Genomic DNA, 17565 nt, shown 5'->3' with positions numbered 1-17565 from the left:
TTTTGCTTCCTTCTTCACGTAAGAGTCCCTTCTATAGTCCTCGTGTGGGACCCAGTTCAAACACCACTACGTCTCTGAAATCTTTCCAGACAGATTTGAAATGTCCCCCTTCTGGGTGTCTATGGCACTTTGCTTATATCACGTACAGATGGTCCCCAACTTAGGATGCACATTTCAACTTACGAGTTTTTGACTTTACCATGGCGTGAAAGCCATATGCAGTCAGTAGAAACTCGATTTCCGATCTTGAATTTGGGGCTTTGTAGGGGCTGGTGACAATGCAATACAACCCTCTCTCGTGATGCCGGGCCCTGAGCAAGCCACAGCCCCCCCCCCCCCCCCCCGCCCCGTCAGCTACGCCATCATGGAGCTACATAACCAATACACTTAATAACCCTTCTGTACCCACACAACCATTCTGGTTTTTCGCGGCCAGTAAAGTTGTCACCACATTCCATGAGGCATTCAACACTGTAGCATAAAATGGGTTTTGTGGCAGATGGTGGTGCCCAAATGTAGGCCAATGGAAGCGCTCTGGGCACGTTTAAGAGTTGTTAGGCTAAGCGATTATGTTTGGTAGGTTAGATGTATTACATGCATTTGTGACTTACCATATTTTCAACCTACCATGGGTTTATTAGGATGTAACGGCACCCTAAGTAGAGGAAGATCTCTCTCTCTATATCGTAAGATGCTGTCAGCATTCACTTCCTGTTTTGTTTTCTCTACTAGAAAACGAAACAGACATAGATAATAACACTCTTTCTTTATCACCAGATGTAACACAGGGCTTGGCACAAAGCTGGATCCCAGTCACGTTTGACGAGACGAAAGGGAGAATTGCACATATTTTCCATGGGCAACAGGATTAAAAGTAGTCCTAGGAGGGGCGCCTGGGTGGCCCAGTCGGTTGAGCGTCCATCCTCAGCTCCGGTCACGATCTCATGGTCTGTGGGTTCGAGCCCCGCGTCGGGCTCCGTGCTGACAGCTCGGAGCCTGGAGCCTGCTTCGGATTCTGTGTCTCCCTCTCTCTCTGCCCCTCCTCTGCTCATGCTCACTCGCTCTCTCTCTCTCTGCCTCAAAAAGAAATAAACTTAAAAAAATTTTTTTTTCAATAGTCATAGGATAAGTCAATCTATGAAATCGAAGAGAACGCAACATAGAAATACAGGTTCTCCAACAGCATGACACACGTTGGAAAGAGGGCAGTTCCCTTCGGAGGACAATCCCATGTCTAATTCTTAATGCAAACATCCGTTTCTTTCAATCGACGTCTTAACAAGCTGGGCAAACTCACTGCTCTAACAACCACATGCATTCGCAGTGTTTTGTTGACACTGGGCCAAAAGGCATCACACTGAATTCAGATGATTGGAAGGACAGATGTGTTAACTCAGCCTCTCAAGACACTGCCAGGCACATTCACATCAATTTGCAAAGCTCCCGTCGCAGTTAGAGGCGTCATCTTGAGGGGTCGCACTCGGAGCCCCGGAACTGTTCAAAACGAAACGAACACGGGGCTTAAATGCCACGGGGTGGCAAAGGCAAGTGGGCTTTGGCTGGCAAAGAGGAAAGATGTTTCTATTCCCAACACCCAGTGAGTATGGTCGGGGTCGTCCGTCGAGCTGCATCAATAAGGATAAAACTAAGCTTCAGGGTTTGTAGGAGAGGAGTCCTAGTTTCTACGGTTGGACAGGCCTGCCCAGAAGACATAAATACGGTCTGCTGTTTCGCAACCCTGGGGTGGTGAGGGCTCTAGACCCTGAGATTGGCCAGGTCTTCCCAGGGTGATTCTGAGGCGTGGCCGCCACACCAGGGCTGGAGTGTGCAAGTTGGGGCATCCCTACCCCAGCTGCTGCCTAAGGTTTGAGGAGGTAGCATTTGAATGAGCAGATCACCACCGTTGAGCGGGCAGCCAGCAACTTCTGCTGACATGACGTTTGTTTAGGTTTGTCCGTGGGAGATGCCACGACGGTGACAAAAGGAGCAGAAATAGGGACGCAAGGGAGTCACTCACCCAGTGAGTATTAAGTACGGGTCTACTGTGTGACGATCCCTTTGAAGCCTTCGGAGATATGTCAGAGAATGGGACAAAATGGGTCCCTGAATGCTTCAAGTGCACACACCTAGTTATCAAAGCTCCTCTGTCGTTAGAGCCATGACGAAGTCCCTGAAAGAGAAAAGAACGACAGCCTGGGAGGGTATAGGACAGGGATTCCAGGCCAGGCCAGCAGAGGTAATGAGCTTGTCCTGGAAGGAATGGCCTCTCTGGGGAAGAAACGGTTCAGCTGAGATCAGATGAGCCAAGGCAGGTGGGGAGGTTTTGAAGAGCATTGAAGGCTGGGGGCACAGCATGTGCCAGGGCCCCGAGGGATAAGAACTCTGCACATTGAAAGAACGGAAGGGCTGGTGTTGTGGCTGCGTGTGTAGGACAGGGAGAGAGAGATCGCTGTCAGCCAGACCCCGCAAGGGCATGGAATCTGTACTGAGAATGTTCCGTTGGCCCTCCGGCCAACGGGAGGATGTTAAGGAACAATCGAGAAGGGGATGGCATTATCTAATCCGTGTTTATAAAAGCTCGCTCCGGAGAATGGGTGATGGCGGCCGGAGGCCATTGCAATGGTCCAGTTGAGAGATGTGCGTGGCTTGGATGGGGGTGAAGGTAGGAGTGATGGTCGCAAGCGAATACATTCCAGATGGGGCGGGACAAGGGACAAATAAAAAGACAAAGGGGAATGGACCCCCAAGAAGGTAAGAGCGGGTGTGTTTAGTCGTCTGCCTGCAGGGCGGTGCTCAGGAGTAAATGGTGGTCAAGGTGGGCAGGTCCTGGCATCTCCTGTGACTGTCACCTCCCCGTGGCTCGTCTTGTCACTCTTGCGACTGCTGCCATGGTGACTGGTAGATGGGTGCTCTGGGGATATCAGTGGGAGGCGACCAGCCAGAGAGACGGCCGGGAGCAGAGCAGACCTGGTTGGAGAATGGAGCTGCCAATCCAGATCTCTCTTCAGTGGTAGAACTTCATTTCGGGTCACCTCGTAAGGGGCAAACAACATATCCACTCCCCCGCCCCACCCCAGGCCGCCGTGGACAAGGCAGTGTTCTTTGGAGGAGAGAAGAGGAGAGGTAGAGAAGATCTACAGCCCCCATCGCCACCCAGGAGTAACGTCCACCTCTTCTCCCCGGGCTCGAATACCTCCATTTATTAAATCAAAAAGTAGAGAAGTATTTCTTTGTTTTAATTTTTGTAATGTTTCTATTTATTTTTGAGAAAGAGAGAGAGAGAGAGAGAGAGCGCAGGGGAGGAGCAGAGAGAGAGGGAGACATAGAATCCGAACCAGGCTCCAGGCTCTGAGCTGTCAGCCCAGAGCCCGACGCCGGGCTCGAACCCACGAACCGCGAGATCCTGACCTGAGCTGAAGTCGGGCGCTTAGCCGAGTGAGTCACCCAGGCGCCCCGAGAAGTATCTCTTTGGCTGCTACCGTGATAGCTACAGAAATCATCGTCATCCTTGTCCAGAGTGAGAGCAAGAGAAGCCATCAGGCAGTTATTCTTTGAAAAGTAGCAAAAACAGGAACGTGGGTGTGTTTAGGATTGCCCCGTTCCCAGGATCCTGTTTATTTCATTTTTCCAGGGATTCTGGGAGGAGTAGCGCTTGGAAGACAAGGGCACTGGGACTGGGGGTTTGTGTCACCTGCCTCAACGTCACTTCGAGGAGAAATGGTGGATCCAGGGTTTCCCTCCCGCTCTTCCAAATCAAGCAAGCTTCATGGTTGACTGTCCTCTCCAGCAAAAGTCCTTGAGGCTCAGAGTGTCAGCCCCATGATTCTGTGACTGCAGCATGTGGGGTCGGTGGGTCCGCAGCTGAGGGCACAGCCGGAGAGCTTTGTGCGTGTCTGGAGCCCCGGGCGCCCCAGCTCTCACCCCCTCGTGCTCCCAGGGAGAAGATTCTGGAAAGCGTCTTCTCTCCTTTAGAGGAACTGAAGCAACAGCCCCGCCACCCCGCTTCTGCCCCCCACACACTCACACACACGCGGGGAGGAAGACGGGGGACGTTTCCTCACTGCGTCCTTGTGCAGGAAGAAGGTCCTCTGAGCTGTTAATAGATCCTGTCTCACTGGGGCTCTAATGAGCCCAGCGGGGGACGGTGTGTGCTGCACGGGGCCCCCGGCTGTCCTCTCACCGGTTACCTGATGTCACCTGATGTTTCAGCTTCAGTATTCAGGAGTCCCTGAGGGCTCCGACTGTCCAGGCTGCTTCCCAGACACAGGGCGGAACCGCTGGGCAAGCACCCACCTGTCCGTGCCGGGGAGAGAGGATTGCAACGGGCTGGGGTCAGGTTTCTATTATGTGACAGACCCTTCCTACCATGTGACGCCCAGCTCTTGGTCCCTCCGGGACCTCAGAGCCTGCCTCGGCTTCCCTGACCTGCATTATCCGTGGGGCCCCGGACTGCAGCCTGCAGTCTCCCAGGCTTTATCTGGGTCCAGCCAGGGGGGTGGGGGCGGAATCGGTGCGAAGCTGAAGGCAGGGCGTTTGCAGAAACCGGAATACGGCTCTGCTCCCACCGGACCCCGGCTGCCTCTCTAACATCAGCTTCCTCCCCTGCTCTGGCCCTGGCTCTGGCTCTCCCTTCCCCTCTCCCCCTCTTTCTCACCCTTCCCCTTCTATTTATGGAAAACCTGACTATTTCACCCGCAGGGCCACCAACAAAATGTGGCCACTTCACAAGGCTTACTTTGCTTATTTGGCAAGCAAGCACGTTCCTGGTTTTGCCAGATCCCTTAGAGATCACTCTCTGTGTCATTCAAGGCTCTGTCCCATTTGGGGATGGTGTTGGCCTGTGCTGGGCCTTCTTAGTCAGACTAATTAATAACGTGCCATGCTTGGGGCGTTGGGCCGGCAAAGCAATGGTTTCCTTCGCAAACTCGGGGACGCTGGATATTCCAGCCTAACACCTCGCTGTGAAATGAGCCCAGGTTTTGAACCGACGGGCTTGTCCCGAGGGCCTTGCGATTCCTTCGGACTCCAGATGCAACCCCGAAGTACTCTCAGGAAGTGGGTTTTTATTGTTGTTGCTGTTCTGCTTGCCCGTTGGCTTGTTTTCCTTCCGGGACCCAACACTCGCGGACCTCCGCTCAAGATTGTCCGCTGATAATACCCACTGTGCTGTGACATCCACCTTGAACGCACGTGTACAACGGGGAGCTCCTTGTCCAGAAGCCATTTCTAGGGTCAAAAAGAAACCACAGAAAATCTACGTGCACGATTCAAAACCTGTAGGGAAGAAATGGAGTATTTATCCCTGAAAACGCTCTGATTTGGAAGAACGGGGTTTTGTGGCCAATGTGGGATTCCGTAGGACGCTCGATGGCTTGCTGCGCACCTGCTGGGCGTCCGTCAGCGTGGTGGGTGCTGGAATCCAGCCTTTCCTGAGCCTCAGCTTGTCCCTCAAGCGTGTCGCGACGGAGGGGGCCGGGGAAAGCAGTAGACACACAGTTGAAATACACGTGAAAGCTTTTGCTGCCGAATCACGAGCTCAGACTTAGCAAGCCGAGGAGGGGGGGCGTCACAGAAGGGAATGAGGCGGGAGACAGACCTGGCTCAAGGGACATCCTTGGCCATGGTCGTTGACTGAATACTATCACTCTGCTATTCAGACGTGGAACATTTTTTTTTTTATTTTGTTTTCACATCTATTCATTTTTGAGAGACAGAGTGACAGAGCATGAGCAGGGGAGTGGCAGAGAGAGAGGGAGACACAGAATCCGAAGCAGGTTCCGGGCTCCGAGCTGTCCGCACAGAGACTCGAACCCACGAACTCTGAGGTCGCTCAACCGACTGAGCCACCCAGGCGCCCCTGGAGCGTTTGATTCAACACCAGAAGCACCTTTCTTTCCTTCCTCCCTTCACTTGGCGCGAAGGCACTTACGGAAGGCGCCCCTGTGCCTTCTGCTGTCCTAGGCCCTGGATGTAAAATAGTTTGTACTCACCGAGAGCCAGTTCTCATGGGGGAGCCAGTAGAGGAAATCAACAGTTACGAAGAATGTGCTAAGAGCTGTCCCTGCATGAGGGCTCTGAGCACAGACTCTGCCCAGGATGTGAGGGCTAAGAAATTCCACAGGGAGGCGGGGGTCCTACGGAAGGTAAAATTCTCGCTCGCTTGTTACGTTCACAATTGAGAAAAAAGCGTGTGTGTGTGTGTGTGTGTGTGTGTGTGTGTGTTCTGCTAATAAGAGGTAGAATGAACAAAAAATACATTTCACCTATGGCTTTTGAAATCAACCCTGAGCCATGCTGCGCCCCCCTCCGAACCCGGAGACCCCAAAGATGTCAAAGTAACAGTAATATGGGAATTTCTTTGGGGGATGCTGTGGGAGGAGGAGAGGAAAGGTTAGTTCTGAAAACAGGTAGTGGAAGAATTTGACATGTGGCGAACACAGTAGAGCTGTTCCGTGGAGTGTGCGTATGCTTTTGTTCTAAAATATATCGCCTTTTCTTCGGCAGCGGCCTGAGGGATCAGAAGCAAGGGGTTGATTTGAAAATAAAGGTTATGAAAAATGGTAAGGCCCTGGAGGCCCTGGAGACACTTTACATGAATTTCCAAAGCCAAGAGATTGTCAGCTGGGGCCGTGGGGTCGGTATTGGCCTTCCAGGGAGAAACGTGCTCATTTTTTTGTTTTTTTTGTTTTTTTTGTTTTTGTGGGTTTTTTTTTTTTGGCCAAGTAGAACCGGGAGTTGCATTCTATTTCCTGAGATGAAGCAGTTCAAGTCACGGGTGAGATCTCATTTGCCCATCAAGTCCTGGTGGCCGGCTGTGAAAATGTGAAAACCAGAATAAAGACAGCTCTGTTTGTGGAGGGCCAAGGAACGGAGCCTGGCTTTCCTGCCAACTAAAATCCAAAAGTTCGCCGCGCTTCTGTGGACTGAGTTTCCTTTGTTGTCCCCAGATTTCAGATGTTGAAACCCTAACTCCCATTGTGGTGGTCTGTAGATGGGGCCTTTGGGGGGTAATTAGGGAGTCATGAGGGTAGAGCCATAATGGGATTCATACCCTTGAGCTTCCTGTCTGTCTCCTCCCCTCCGCCATTTACAAAGGAAAGGAAAAGCCGTGTGAGGACCCAGCAAGAGGGCAGATGTCTACAAGACAGAAGTCTCACCAGGAAACCAATCTGCCAGCTCCTTGATCGTGGACGTCCCAGCCTCCAGAACTATGAGAGATACATGTCTGTTGTTCAAGCTGCCTCGTCTCTGGCACTGTTGTTACCACAGGCTGAGCTGCCTCAGACACAACCTAAATGTTTCAAAACGTGCCCCAAACTCAGTGTGACCAGCTTGCTTCCTTTATCACCTCTCGTCCTCGTCTTTCTTCGGGGACAGAATCACCCACTTACTTGCCCAGCCTAGAGACCGCTGAGTTACACGTGGCCTTTCCTCATCAGACACGTTTCTCCGGGACCAGGTCCAAGAGACGTCGGCTCCATCCGGGCACCCCATGAGTGCAGCTTCCAACCAGGCTCATCCTCACTTTGGTTTTCCTCCCCAAGCCATTTTCCCATAGCACTTTATCACAGGGAGCCTTTAAAAACAACCTTGAACTTGAAGACTATTTGTTTCCTCTTTGTCTACGGTCACCAGTCAAAGATCCTCAGCACGGCCTAGAAGACCCTTCCCCATTTGGTTACAGCCCACACTTCTTGGCTTATCTTCTGCTCCCCTCCCCTCACCCTCCTACGTTCCTGAAAGGACTCACTTCTTTCTTCTTCTCTAGCTACACCTGCTTTCGTGTTCCTGGTCCTCGGAGCACGTTGCTCTGAAGGCTTAGAAGAGTTTATCCGTCCCTCTTTGCTTGTAATGTATGACCAGCACTCAAGGCCAGGACCAAGGCAAAGCAAGCGAGGCAGCTATGGCTCAACCACAAGGTTACGTGACTGTCGAGGTCACATAAATGTGTGAGAACAAGGGCCACCTTCTTTCTCTTCCCTAGACCTTCAGTCTCCTTCCCACTTGTCCCAGCCCCATCCATCTCCTCATTATGCTGGTGGGCTTTGCACCCAAGTCTGGTCCAACAGGTAGTCGATTGGATCCATTGGGCATTTACTGAGGATTTGCCATGTTGTATGAATAAACTCAGAACGCTTTGGCCATTTTGCTTTTACTCGTGAAACCTCCCGCTGCAGCTTCTTGGATCGAGTGCGGAGTGCTGATGAGTACGATACCCACATCGGTGTAGGTTTCTTAATCCAATGGCATCAGACTTGGTCTCTGCATCTGTGACAATCGCGTTGTAGAGGAAGAGCAAGATCCTGAAACACAGACAATACTAATTTTGCAAGTCCCTGAAAACTCATTCTTTCATCACCGGGTGAAGAGACACGAGAGAGTCAACTATTCAGAAGGTAATGTACGAAGATTTGGGGATAATCTCCCTTTCTAATCATACAAATTATTGGTTATGCCAAGTCCCCCGAAACATCAATGATAGGCAAGTAGGGAGCTCCTTGAAATGCGCCTGGCTCTAGGCTCCGTGTATGTAAATCGTGGGGGAAGAGGATTAATATTCCTATATGTCATCCCATAGCCATGGACATGGAATAAATAATCTGGAGGAAAAGGTAGAGAATTCTTCTAAGGGGAGCAGCTGAGAGGGAGCAGCGGACGGTTGAGAGCACACCCTCGGGGGCCTACTAACATGTCATGTGGAAATTAGAGGGCACAGTGTTTTCGTGAACAATATCCATCAATTGTGAAGAGTTGAAAGCAACTCTCTATATCATTTCTGGTGTATGAGTTTGCAAGGATTTTCATGGTTGAAGAAAATGGGTCAGAAATTAGAAACAAACTCATTTCGCAGATACATCTTATTTGAACCAATAGGGGGGATTATTTGGAAAACAAATTGGCTTGCTACTTAGGTTAATTAGGGCTCTTTTGGCTGAAAATAACTAACCAAAAAAGCGTTCTTTTTTTTTAAATTTTGCTTTATTTTTCTCTGAATGATTAAAAGGACAGAGTGTATATGGCTACAGGCATGTCTGAATCCAGATGGATAAAATAATGACATCAGAAACACATCTAGACCTTTCAGTTCTGCTTTTTCTGTGTTGCTCTCACCATTAAATAGGCAAGGATGGCCACTGGTAGACACAGGTGCACATTTTTTCACCTTCGAAACTTGTGAGAAAAGGGCTTCTCTTCTCCAGCATTCTAGCAAAAGTATTGTCTCTGACTCGTATTAGTAGAGTTTGGGTAATATGTTTCTTTTTTTTTATGTTTTTTATTTTTGAGACAGAGAGAGACAGAGCATGAGTGGGAGAGGGGCAGAGAGAGAGGGAGACACGGAATCCAAGGCAGGCTCCAGGCTCCGAGCTGTCCGCACAGAGCCTGACACGGGGCTCGAACTCACGGACCGTGAGATCATGACCTGAGCCGAAGTCAGGCACTTAAGCGACTGAGCCACCCAGGCGCCGCTGGGTAATATGTTTCTTAATCAGTCACTGTAGTGAGGGATAAACTGTGCTCTGACTGCCCATATTTGGGTAACGTGCCCCGTTTTGGAGCCAGAAGTGGGGTCATGCTCACCATCACACTGTGTGAACTGAAAATGGCGGATGGTAGTTCTTTAAATGGTTTCCAGTAAGGACAAAGTATTCACTAAGCCCATTGATCCATTTTTCTGAGATGGTTGGTTCATTCGTTTATTTGCTCATTCATCCTGTTTTTAAATCCTGTCCGATATTCATTAGTTATCAATCTGAGGATTTTGTTTATTTACATTTAGTGTATTCATTGATCTATGGTTATATTTAGGTCAGTTATGTCACTGTTTTATATTTGTCCCATCTGGTTTTAGTTCCCTCTCTCCTGACCTCTTTGAATTGACCAAATATTCTTGATATTCCATTTAAATTCACTAATAGCCTCTTAAGCTAGTTCTTTTTTCATATCAGTCTTCTAGTGGGTACTCTAAGGATTATAACATGCAACCTTATTATATTCTACTTAGATTTAATATTATATCACTTCACATAAAATGCAAGAACACGCCAACAGTACAATATCATTCTGTTCACTGTTTCCCTATGTACCGTATTTTACATCTACTTATTTTATAGAGCCACAAAACAGTATTAACATTCTTGCACTAAATAGTCATGTGTCTTTAAAGAAGCTAACAAGAAATGATTGATGACTCCACCCATATACAGCTGATACTCCATTATTCGTGGTAATATTCTGTCAAGCTGCTATCGAGTGAGTGAGTGAATACTGAGCTTTCGTTCCTACGGCAGATACGGGGTTAGGTTCCTGCGAGACTCTGGTCACAACATTTTCGTCCAGTCATCAATAGCTAACCTTGTTTTATGTGGGTTTATGTTTAAAGGCACCTTAGTTCATACATATTGTTGATTCGTGAACATTGACTATGGCCAACAGTGCTGTGACTCATGCCTGAACAGAGCTTACCCCCACACATATTTTCTCATGGCATAGCCCGCTTACACTTAGGAACACTGGACAGCTCTTGAGTGCTACGCTTAAGGGGCCATTTGAAATGGCAAAATCCCCGAGAAAAAGCAAAGACGTGAAAAACGTGGCGGTAAATAAAACGTTCAAAGATCGTTTGTTTGTACGTTGAGAGCTGAAACAAGAAAGCAGAGAGTCACCACAGCTGGGAACATGCATATCAGGCAACTCACACTTTCTGCCACTCTGCACATGTCCCTGAAGGACTGCAAAGGAGCCGCGAGGGTTTGTTTTTGGATCACATGTAAATTTTAGTGAATGGGTCAATTCACATGCATGAATTCTATGAATAGTAAGGACTGACTCGACTTACCATTTCTGGTGTTCTTTGTTCCTTTCTATACTATTTAGTTTCTATCTGGTTTCCCTTATTTTTCGGCTGAAGAAACTTCTTTAACATTCTTTTAAAATACAGCTGTTTTGACTAGGAATTCTCTCATATTTTGTTTACCTGAAATGTCTTTCTTTTGCCTTCACATTCAAAGGATATTTTTACTAGATGCAGAGTTCTAGGTAGACATTCCTTTGTCTCCTGATCCCTATTGTTCCAAAAGAGAAGTCATTTATAAATAGTATCATTGTTCCCCTGTATATCTTGTGTCACATCTCTCTGACTGCCTTGAAGACATTTTTTTTTTATTCTGTTTGGTTTCCAGAAGTGGAACTATGATGACCTACTTATGGTTTTCTTTTTTTTTTAATTTTTAATGTTTATTTATTTTTGAGAGAGACGCAGTGTGAGCACAGGAGAGGCAGAGAGAGAGGGAGACACAGAATCCGAGGCAGGCTCCAGGCTGTCAGCATAGAACCTGACGTGGGGCTTGAACTCACCAACTGTGAGATTGTGACCTGAGCTGAAGTTGGACATTTACCAACTGAACCACCCAGGTGCCCCTGGTTTTCTTTATATTTAGCCTACTAAAGGTTCATGGAGTTTCTTGGATGTGTAAGTTAATGGTTTTCACCAAAAATTATAAAGTCAACAATTACTTCATATATTTTTTCCAGTCCTTTTTTTAAAAATCCCCTTTAGGGGTGGCAATTACACGTATTTTCAAGTATTTTCTATTTTCCCATATGTTTCTGAGAACTTCTTGAGTTTTTCCCCAATTTTTTTTCTGTTTCAAGTTTCTAGCGACTTTCCTGTATGTTTCTAATCTGCTACTTAGTCCGTCCAGTAAGTTTTTCATTTCATAGGTTATTTTTAAAGTTCTAGAATTTAATTTTGGCTCTTTTCTTATGGTTCCTGTTTTTCCGTTGGTATTCCTCTTCCATTCACCAATTATAACTATCTTTTACTTTACATTCCTGACCATATATGTGATTACTGCTTCAAAGTCTGTGTTTGTTAATAACAACATAGTTATGTATGGTCTTAGTCTATTGATTGAGTTTTCTCCTGACTATGAATCACACTGCATTGCCCTTCCCCTGTCCAGTAATTGTTTATTGTGTACGGGACATTGTAGATGTTGCAGAAACTCTGGATTCTGGTATATTCCTTGGATGAGTTGATTTTTGCTCTACCAGGTGATCTAATTTCTTACTAATTTACTTGAACTTGTGGATGTTTTGTTTTATCCTTTGTTAGTGTGGGTCACTTTTAGTTTTTCTTTTAGTCTTTGGATGGAGCCTTAGTTCTGGGAAATCGTCGTTTAAAGCATTGCCCTTAGAAATCAGCAGAAATCTGAGATGTTTACCAATCCTCTGTAACTTGATGGGATTCAAACTCTGAACTCCACTGCTCCTCAGGTAGGTCACAGCTGAAATCTCTGCTCAAGTTTTTCAGGTTTCCATCCTTTGCTTTCTCTTGAGGGTCTTGGCAATACCACTCCCCCCTCACATGTACGTAATTCAGACGACATTAGGCTTTGGGGGGAGTTTACATGTAAATTGGGGCACTCCTCTTTCTGTAGATCCTTCCTTGTAAACATTCTCCTCTCCCTAAATTTGTAGCTACTCTGGAAGCCCCCAAATCCTTCCCTCTGATACTTCAGGCTGAAAGGCTGGATATTTTTGTTTGAGTTCTAGGCAACCTACATTGAGCATACTGGGGTAGTCCTCAGGGGAAAAACTATATAAACATAGCTCTCAACCAGCGCATTTTCTTTCATTCAAGGGTTGACTCCATTCCAATTTCTGCCTGCTTTTGATCATTCTCCGGTGCCAACAGAAACATCATCCGTTGCCTTTTCGTTTTGTTTTGTTCTGTTTGTCCCAGTTTCATCATTGTTTTCTGCGTGAAATTTAATCAGATAAAAGCCATTTCACAGTTCAAGAATTGAAACTTGCATCAATTCTGCCTTTAATCCATTTGTTTAATGAAAGACTTCCAACCTGTGGTCTGAGTCTGCCAACGTGGTATGGGCAGCCCCGTGGAGAAATGAGGGAGTGGAATGTTTGGAGACCCTCCATAGATGGCTGGAGAAGGCATTTTCTGAACAGGAATGCAAATTGAGTAGCAAATATTCAAGGAGAGAACCAAGATTTCCTCTTGGCAAAGTGCGCATGTGAAGTTGTTCCGTGAGACAGCAAAATGATTCTGCATAACTCTGGGGTGACCGGTGTGGGTCCTGGTGGGGTGTAAGTTTGATGAAAGTCTACAGATTGGTTTGTTTTCTCCCTCTCATCTTGGTTTTGAGCAGCGTTGGTGTGGAGAAAATGGGGGTTGGAATAACAAAATCAAGCTTACTTCAGTGGTTCGATGGTCTCTGAAACTCTTCCCATTCTATGTGTTGTTTCTCTCACCTGAGAAACTGACATCAAGTTATGTGCAATTTGAGCTATCTGCCGTCGCCCGGGTTCCCCCAGGAGCATACCTGGAGACGGGATTTGGATACGTACGGTTTGTTTGCAAGGTGATCCCAGGAAGCGGTGGTAAAGACAAGAAGTGGAAATACGAGGCGGGGAAGAGAGGGAAGGGAATATGGGCACACTCATGAGTTTTGAACTGGGCACAACTCACAGTGGTTAATCCCACTGGAGACCCTGGCGAGCCTCTCTGGAACATCCTAACCCAAGGGATGAGGAAGCTGGTGTCCTGACTCTCCAACTCCCATTTGTCATTTAGCTGTTGCCAGTGCTCTGCACTCTGGCCTACTGGGTGCTCAGATTCCCGTAGAGAATCACTGGAGACCACAGTAGAAAGTGGTAGGTCCCGACATGATGAGCGTCAAGATCCAGACAGAGCGCCAAAGCATCTGTTACTCTACCAACTACGAACTGGCTATTCACTGGCCCACCACCTTAGGGTATGCACAGCAACCATCTCCCATCAAGTTGGAGCGTTATGAAACAGCTCCGGGTTAAGCAGGTCCGAAAGGGAGGTAAGTTGAGTGAACAGGAGGCCCAGATTCCTGTGTCATCGATTCCCGCTGCAGAGACTACTTTCTCTCGATGTACATCTATGGCCTCCAAGATGACTGGTTTACTGAAAACAAAACAAAACAAAACAAAAATGTCTGGATCCAGGTCACAGATTTCTCTGCACAGTGTGCTGCCACCAATGTGAAATGAACGGCTGTGGTGTGCCAGCTGTGATCAGGAATGTTCTGGAAAGATACCCGATAAAGGCCAATCTTCCGCAACGGCAAAGCTTGAGGCAGTTGTCCGTCCGCTTTGATTGGACCGAGCGATCGGCAATTTGGATACATCCTGATTCACGTGCAGTAGAGAAGTGTCTGGCCGGCTGGTCAGGAATCAGAAGGTTTAGAATCGGAAGACTGGCAACAAAACGTCTGGGGAAAAGGTATTAGGTGAGTACAGTGTGGAAACATATTTTTGTTGCATGTGCCTGCAAAGCAAAGGCCGTGCACCGCAGGGAAGGCTCTCAATAATCCCGTGGGCAAGATGACACATTCTACAATGACAGTCAGATGTACAAAGTGCCCGTGAGGACACAGACAAAGGCTGTGTATTGGCTCATCAATATGGTCTGAGGACTTAAGCTTCCAACGGCAAAGGCCAATGTTGAGCCCTGCTTTGGTGCCTTTCTCCCGGGTGACCAGATAGCCACTTGGTGACAGACCATCTGCACTGATCTCCTTCCAGTAGGAAGAAGGCGGTGATTTGTCCACACTAGGATAGTTACACATGTGCCTTCTCTTCTGTCAATGCTTGTGCCAAAACCCATGGGCTTGTTAAATGCCTTATTCTCAGTCACTGTGTGCCACACAGCGTTGCTGCCGAAGGAAGAACCTATTTCACGGCAAGATAAGTGTGCCCATGGATTCACACCCGTGGAATTTATGAGTCTTACCATGTATCACATTACACGGAAGCCGTTGGTCAGATAGATGGGGAACTGGCTTGCTGAAGAGTTGATTATACCTCCAGTTGGGAGAGAGAACTCTGAAAACCTGACGTTAAAGACACTTTCAAGAAACGACCGATGTCTGGTGCCATTACTCTCATAGCCTGAATGCAGGGGTCTGTGAATTAACACCCCAGATGATCAACTTGCAGATATTTGTTTCCATCCTTGACACTTGATGCTTAATTCCCAGCAGAGGAATGCTTCCCACAAGGTGCACAGCTATGGTTCCGTTAAGTAGCAAGTTTAGTCCACCGCCTGGCCATTTGGGGCTCCTCATGCCATTGAATGAATGGACAACGAAGGCTGCTATTCTGTCCGCTGAAGTGACAGATCTTGATTTTTTTTAGGGTTGCAGCTACATAAAAGTGACATTCCAGGTCATGCTTCACCCTTGGGATTCTCTGGAGAAGCCACTTCTCAGTTTCACGCTCAGTAGAAAACTCTACCAATCGAATAAGGGCAGGGCCACTCCATATTCAGACCCTTCAGGAACAAAGGCTCACAGCATCACATGAGGTCGGTTTGGGATCTGACTGAAGACAGAGGGAGCGTGGAATGGTAGTGAAGAGGAAAGTTATAAACATCAACAGTGACTAGTTACAGAAATGTACCTGCTTTCCTGCCTGGACAGAAGTAATACATCCATGAAGAAACAGATATGGGCTTTTTAGCCATGTGTACGTTTTGCATAAACTTCTAACAATCTCTACCAGGCTTTCTAGGGACAATGGGTCTTATCTTCCTTAATGATCACGGTGGACGTGAATTTGAGCATGGCTCCTTCCAAAATCAGCATCGCTTGGCTTTAAGACATGTTTTGACGCCTACCACAGACCGAGGCACCTGCGACGTTCTGGGATTTCCTTTCCTCTCCAGATAGGGAGATATGGCTCCAGTGTCGCTAGAAACGTGTCTCAGCTTATGTTCTGCTCCCTGGTCAATAGCCATGCCTCTCCTGAAACCAGAGTACAAGCAATCTATGATTCTAAGTCCTTCAAAATGGCAACGAACATGGTCCCTACAGTCCCCAGCCATGCCCTCCCCCATTTTCTGAGAGCAACAACAAGAGTTGAAAACTTGGGTTTTGTGAAGTTTTCCAGCATTCTGTAGAATGCAGAGAGCTGGAAGTCGAGTGCCTGCGGAGGGACAGAGCAGAGTCCGGCAGAAGATAAGAAAGGACAGGGGACACCGCTGTCAGTAAGCTTAAAACCATGACTTACCACTTGAACCTGTAGTGGAATATGGAAGCTGCTGATTCAGGAGCAGCCACTGATGCATCACACCCAGGCCCCCGGCCATGGGATGTTTTTTGGGGGGGGAGGCAGTTATTATCTGTCGGGGAGATGATCTTACTTGGGGTGAACAAAAGACAACACGAAGGCACGGCGTGCCGCCCTGGGCTGGAGCCTCCGGGCTGAGCCATGCCGCTAAGAGCTGCAGCTAGATGGAGGTCACGGCTAAATCTTTGGGCCTGAAATGGCAAACCGTGGCCTTTTCTCTCCCTCTGAATGACCACCTTGAAGGCAAATCAACAGGAGTGACGGGGGGGGGGGGGGGGGGGGGGGGCGGAGGTGGGGGGGGGGAGAGAGAGCCCCGCAGCTGAGCTGTCCGCCCGCCAGAAGGGAGAATTCAATAGTGCTCCCCTCCGAACTGAGCCCCGAGTCAGCCCTTCTGAAATCCAAGTGACATTTCTGCCCGTGAGTGAATGGAAGCACACGCCTTTCATTCCGGAGTCGAGCGGTGGCGTTTTGTCTGCGGTCTCCTTGCTCTCCTGGCCTGATTGTTTGCTAAGGGGGGGAGGGGGGTGGTGGGGGGAAACAATTAAATCTTCCATTCAATTATGGCCTGTTTGGGTCTGAAGAGCTGTTTAAAACCAGAGAGCCTTATCATATTAATGAGCACTGCTGCATAGATGAATACCTGAGAAAGAGATTCCCTGGGGAACCAAGGAACAGCGCTGAGAATATTAGGATGTTATGATCTGCCCTTGATGGAAAACTACTGATAAAATGGCACATTACCCCCAGAGATAGAGACTTTTGTGTTAAATAGGCATGACAGTGAACATATACATTTCGCAGAGCCTGATAGACAGCACAAACTTGGATGAGACACACACACACACACACACACACACACACACACACAACTAATTATCTGCCTAATATCGTGGGGGACCTGGCGCTGGCGATGTCTATGGGGGAAGGGTCAGAATCGGGAAAGTGGGAGTAAGAGGGGCAGAGGGGTAAGCCGGCTCAGACTGGTCAAGGTCTGCTTGCGTCAAATTCAAGGGCAAAAGCAAAGTTCAAGCCCCCGAGTCAGGCTCTGTGCTGACAGCTCGGAGCCTGGAGCCCGCTTTGGATTCTGTGTCTCCCGCTCTCTCTGCCCCTCTCCCACGCATGCTCTGTCTGTCTGTCTGTCTCTCTCTCTCACAAATAGACATTTTTTAAAAACCCACTCATTAGCTCAAAATGGAATGTGGTCAGTGCTTCACAAGCATGGAATGACTGTGGAGAATGCAAGTTGATTGGTGTGATGTTTTAATTTGGGGGTATCTTGACCCGCGTTTCATCTGCCGTCATTCACTCGGTACAATTATTTTCATTTCTTCGTGACGGTGCCTTTATCAGTAGCTCGTTCCTGTTGATTGCTGCTTAGTACTTCACTGTAAGGACATAACTACCTTCTGTGTATCCGCTCACCTCTGAGTGCGCATTGGGGTTGTT

Source organism: Prionailurus viverrinus, chromosome E3 (genome assembly GCF_022837055.1).
Source record: "Prionailurus viverrinus isolate Anna chromosome E3, UM_Priviv_1.0, whole genome shotgun sequence".
Classification (NCBI taxonomy): Eukaryota; Metazoa; Chordata; class Mammalia; order Carnivora; family Felidae; genus Prionailurus; species Prionailurus viverrinus.
This window is presented reverse-complemented; position numbering follows the sequence as displayed.